Below are 6021 nucleotides of genomic sequence, written 5' to 3'. Positions count from 1 at the left end.
GGGGCCCGGGGCCGGCCAGCCCTGCTATCAGCCCCGCTGTCAGCCCCGCTATCAGCCCTGCTATCAGCCCCGCTATCAGCCCTGCTGTCAGCCCCGCTATCGGCCCCGCTATCGGCCCCGCTGTCGGCCCCGCTGTCGGCCCGCGGAGCCTGCGCAGCTGCGGTGGAGGATGCGGGGCGGCTCCGGGGCCGCTGTGTACGAAGGGGACGCCGCTTCCGCACGGTGCCGGCGCCTCTGTGCCCCTGTCCCTGCCGTGCAGGGATCCCGGACGTGGGTGTCTCACACCGCCTGGGCGGGAGCAGCCGAGCCACCGCCAGCGCTGCCTCGCACAGCCTTGGCTGAGGCTGAATTTATCATAGAATCAGTCTGGTTGGAAAAGACCTCCGGGATCATCGGGACCAACCTATGACCCAACACCACCATGTTCTGAGTACCACATCCAGTCTTTACTTTAACACCTCCAGGAATGATGACTCCACCACATCTCTGGGCAGCCCATTCCAATGTCAAATCACCCTTTCTGTGAAGAAATGCTTCCTAATGTCCAACCCGAACCTCCCCTGCTGCATCTTAAAACTGTCCTCTTGTCCTGTGCCCTGGGAGGAGAGCCCGAGCCCCACCTGGCTCCAGCCTCCTCTCAGGGAGTTGCAGGGAGCGATAAGGTCACTCTCGAGCCTTCGCCAGAATAAGTCGCTCTGTTGTCAGCACATCTGAGCTTTAGGAGCTGTGCTCTTTGGGTTCTCCCGTGTAATAACTTCTGACTGCAGCTGGCAGGTGTTCACCAGGTTTAATGGATCACACAGCCCTTGGCATATGCCTGGCGCTGTGTGAATAACCAGAGGGGTGTTTGGGATCCTCTGCCGGGGCAGCAAGGACGACTGCTGGCACGTGTGTGATGGGGATGGAGTAGCCACCAGGAAAAGTGCACTGAGATGAGACCAGCTGCTAGGCTACTCTCACTCATTTCCCAACAAATCAACTGGGCATGTTTCAACAACAAATGACAATACAAAAGTGAAAGTTTGCAATCCTCATTAGTAACCCTAGAGTGAGGTTCGTATTTTGAAACTACTTTCTTTACTGATACAAGGATAATTTTCTCCCTGTACCACTCTTCACTGTTTTCGTACCAGATCACACAGTTTTAGTCTGTTGGCTCAAATCTCAAATGAAAACAGCTTATTTCCTTGCTAACGCCTTTTAATTTCTCCTTCCATCTGTTACTACTTCACTATCCAAGTGCCTGTAGCACTGCAGTGTTGGGATAGAGGTAACACACCTCACCCTCTGGACTCTCAGGCTCTGCTGGGCTCTACTCAGGGGCAAGGGGATCAGGAGAATGGTGCTGGAGCTCTCCAACCTCAAGTCTGCCTTCTCCAAGCAATTTTAAGTGGACACCTATGGCAACCCTGGATATCAGTGGGACACACCTCACTCCCTACTCCAGTGATCCAGGTGAGGAAAAATGATCTCTTGGGTCTTAGAACCAGGAGTAAGTTGCTATTGCTGGAGATTAATCTCACCCTTTCAGCCTCCAGGCCTTCTTCTCTGTGCTTCAAGCAAAGCTCAGCCAAGCTGAGGGCTCGAGCTCTCTGAGTCAAACAAGGCCACTGCAAGGAGTACAAGATTACCTGTGACTCTGGGGCTGAGTAACAGAGGGAAAATTGGTAAAAAGGGAGAAATTGTATTTAGAGCAGACTCAAGACGGGGAAGTGGTGGAGCATGGGGTCAGAAGATGGGGCTGGTGTGGAGATGTGAGAGAGGAAGGAAAGAGCAGGTGAGCAGGGGGGCCACAGCAGGAGAGGTCACCTGCTTGGTGAGGTAGTTTTTTTCTGAACATAAAAGCTCAAGAAAAAGTGATGTCCTGGAGAGTCTTTCCTGAGCATCCTTCTCTCAGTAAAAGCTGGCTGTTGGCAGGAACTGCCAAGGATATGCATCAAGAACAGGTCTTGCTAAAGCCTCACACGGGATGGATGGTGTGCATGGTTGAATACACAGCTTGGCATCTCCAAGTCAGTGTCTTGGCCTGTCAGGAAAAAACTGTTCCCAGTCAGGCTTTTGTAGAGTGGAGCATGGGAACATCTCAATCCTGAGTGACTATGCACAAGTAAAGCACATGTTCAGAAGTTGATACATTAATCTGAATAATTTTCAGAGAGTCCTTACCCTGTATAAACAGAGTGCACAGTATTATAAGCTGCTATACAGTTTAACAGCTTATGATAGCATCTACTATAACACAGAGAACTGGTGATTACTTAATTAGAGGCTGTCTAAAGGTTTGTGATAAGTGCATACGTGTGTAATTTTAATTTTTCTAGTTCTTCTCAACTGTTTATCTTTCAACCCTAAAATTCTCTTAACCTTTCGTAAATGTTTTAAAGAAAAAAGATAAGCATTTTTCATTTACATAAACAGGACTTCAAGTATTGTATATCCATCTATTAGTTATGATTCCTAGGGGGGAAAAAAACCTTATTGTTCTTTATTTTCAGGTGAACCTGGCCCCAAGAGGTTAAATAAATCACACAAGGTCACTTGAGGGAGGCAGTGGCAGAGTCAGAAGCGAGGTTACAGCTCCAACCCTCCCAGCTCTCATGGTGAGCTTAAATCATATCTGTTATTCAAGAATTTGCATGGCTAACAAGCCAGTTACACTTTAAATTGTGTTTTTTTCTTGTCCCATTGACTCCCCTAAGACATGGAAGCAGTAAAACACTGTCAGAGGGGCAGCGTGCAGTGAATGCATTAGTGAAAGCTGCAGCCAGAGATAAAACAGATTCATTAGAAGGAAATCCAGTCAGTGCAAAGGGAAGCCAAAGTAGAGGACTATAGATACTTCAGAATGAGGAGAAGAGACAAAGAGGAGCACAAGGCAGGGTATGGACAGTGTCAGAAATTGCAGAGAGAGCAGGATGGGATGGTCTGTTGACAAAGGAGTGCCCATGGTGCCAAACCCCTCAGAAATGCCAGCGAGGTGCGTCTCCATGAGCACAGCAAAATAGAGAAGCTATGCACTTGCTGAGTGTGTCATCAGCTGAAGGCAAAGTCCAACAGCAAATGCTCAGAGATGAGTTAGGACAGGATTTACTTCACCAAAGTTCAGTGATCTGGAAATTGCCCTCTGTGAAGAAGCTCTTTGTTGCTATTTCTCCTCAGTCACTGCAGGGAGCAGACATGTCTAGCTGCATTTATACACCTCAGCTTTGGATGACTAAAGGTGGGGAAGACAAACCCTTAGGCTCTGTCCACTGGATTTAAACATGACTTTTAAATCAGGTTTCCCCAAGGAAAAATATCCAGCTTGAGGAGCTGGCAGTAGTTGTGCTTATCAGTGATGGAGTCACAGGAGCAACACAGAAGTAAAGTTCTGAAAGAAAAACTCAACTTCAGTTTTCTTTGCAGCAAATTAAACTGTGAAATATATCATATTGCTGATCCACTTTGTAACTGGTTTTGTGGGGAAAATAAAAGCCTTCTCTGATTTAGACTAATTAAACCCTAAGCCTTCATCTCGTTTTTGCTTTTTTTTTAAACCCAAAAGACAAAAAAAACCCCTCCCTTCTGTTTACTACACTTTTCTTGTTCTATTGCTCCTTTCTCTATACCATCTTTTTTTCTTGTATCTTTCTTAAAGTTTGGTGCTTGAAGCTGGAGGTATTGTTCAAGCTGGGGCTTTAGCTAAAAACCAGACTAACAACCATTAATATGCTTCCTGTTTCTTGGATAGTAATGCCAATTCCCATGAAAAAACAGGTATGTTGAATCAGTGAATTGATGTGGAGTGCAGCCCAGCTGCATCGCAAGGCCTCTACTCTCCGAATCAGGCTCCTGAAATCACAGCACTGGCTAAAAGCCCGTGACTTTCTAACAATTCTGCACTCTAAAAAATTGCACCCAATTTTAGAGGTTTTAGAGAAACCTGTGTCCATAATTGCAAGAGCTAGGATTATACTCACTGGAATGAACTGTTCTTGCTAACACAGCATCAGCGAAAGTGTGAGCAAGGTCATAAAAATCATCAGCAGAATATGCAGTTTATTTCCTTGCTTCTCTTTTTAAAAACCTCCTCTGCTGATTCAGTCTTAAGGTCCTATGCTGGGCCCAAGAGTTTCTTTCATGGAACACCAGTATTTAACTCTCAAGGGCTTTACAAGAATGAAGCAACCTTGTAATGTCACAGAAAGTCTCTCACTGGTAATAAATGCAGATGTTAGAATAAAACACAGTGTTATCCCAATGGCTCTCATTGCAGCAGGGCCCAGTATGATCTCCTGCATAAAGAACATCCTATTTCTGAAAAGTAATCTTCACACTGCATCTCAATTAGTTTGAAAAGCAACGTGTTGTTAATGTATTTTTATTTACAGGACCATAAGCATTATGGGCTTATGGAAATAACACGAGTGAGCTTTTCTGATGATCCTGTCCCAAGCCATTCCAACAGTGATGGGCTCTCTTTGGAGCTTTTCTGCTTACTTTATTCCCTCTCTGGTAGAAGCAGCTGATCTGAAAGGCCACATGAATATACTCCTAGTACACATAATCCCTTTAGTTCCCTGCATGACTCTAATTGAACACATTGGCAGACTTTGTTTGTATTTAAATATTTTCATAGAAGGGAAAGTCATTCCAAGCTGATCACTTCATGAGGCCAAAAATTTCATTAGGAGTCATTTGAACAATTACAATAAATAAAAAAAGCATTATTTGTCAGTACAGTTGTGCCATAAACACTATAATTTATATTAAAAGAATTCCTGGTCCGTAATGAAATTTGTCTTTGTTTATGATAATCACCACAACAAATTTATTGAGTAAGAAAGAAAACACATATGGCTTTGTAATCCACAGTTAGGTTGTTCTATTTGAAATTTAATTCAGAAGGATAGAAAGGTTTCTTAGGACTGAAGGGATTATAGGTACTGTAATATCTAATAAGATTATAAAATGGAGGTGGTGGCTCACTGTAATAGAAACCCACTAAGACACAGGATGGGCAGGACTTTCTGGGTTATCAAATCCAGTCCCCAGGTACTGCAGACAACTGGATCACATGATCCATTTAATACATTTTGTGAGCTTCATGCTAAAACTAGGTATGGTTTCATCCCTATAATTTTTATACCCTCACTATGCAGGTGGATAAAGAACACCTAATTGATAGTCTAAATTATTCATGGCCAATTTATACCCACTTGCTCATACACCAAGATGGCCTACCTTTAATATTCCCCCTACATGATGTATTTACAGAAAGCAATCAAACCACATCTCAGTCTTCAGCTGCTGGGCTAAACAAGCCCCTTGTGCTCGCTGTCCTTTCATGAAAGGTTTTCCAGTCTGCTCCTCCTCTTAGCAGTCCTTTGCTGTACCCATTTCATTAAGAACCCAGCTTTCTTTAACACAATCAGAATAATGAGTTTTATTCCAAACAAAATCTTGTTGGGGTCTTATTCAAAGATGTTCTTACTTCCTTTGTTTTGCTAGAAATGTCTCTCCTATTTTAGAGTTTCAGTTGCCTTTTCCATGCCCACGCTGCACTGGGGCAACTTGAAATCTTTCTGTGTCATTGTAGGTTTCCTGGAGAATTTTGCCTGCTGCTTACCTCCCTTACTACTTCTGTGGCCTCGCCCTTCAAGGATAGTCAGCTCTTGCTGTGCAATATTCTGAACTTTCTCTACACTGATGATACTCCTAACTTGTTGACTTCAATGTTTTTTTATGATCAGATACCTCTGTTTTCCAAATATGTCACTGATGAAAATAATAACAGTCAGTCTTAAGACTTACAGTTTAGGAGCCCTGAATAATTCCCTTTCAATACAGTTCAGCTTCCATACATTCCATGTATGCTTTGCAGTTCGTCTATAAATCTCAAACTTCTCCGTGCAGGAGATATAAATTTATACACGGTTCTTCATCAGCTATTTTATTCAAGTCCAGACAGACAGATTTCCCTTCTTTGTCTAGCTAATTAATTACTCTATCAAAGAAACCTATCAAATTAGTTTGATATTA

Source organism: Corvus hawaiiensis, chromosome 7, assembly GCF_020740725.1.
Source record: "Corvus hawaiiensis isolate bCorHaw1 chromosome 7, bCorHaw1.pri.cur, whole genome shotgun sequence".
In the NCBI taxonomy this organism is placed as follows: Eukaryota; Metazoa; Chordata; class Aves; order Passeriformes; family Corvidae; genus Corvus; species Corvus hawaiiensis.
Note: the sequence above shows the minus strand (reverse complement) of the source record.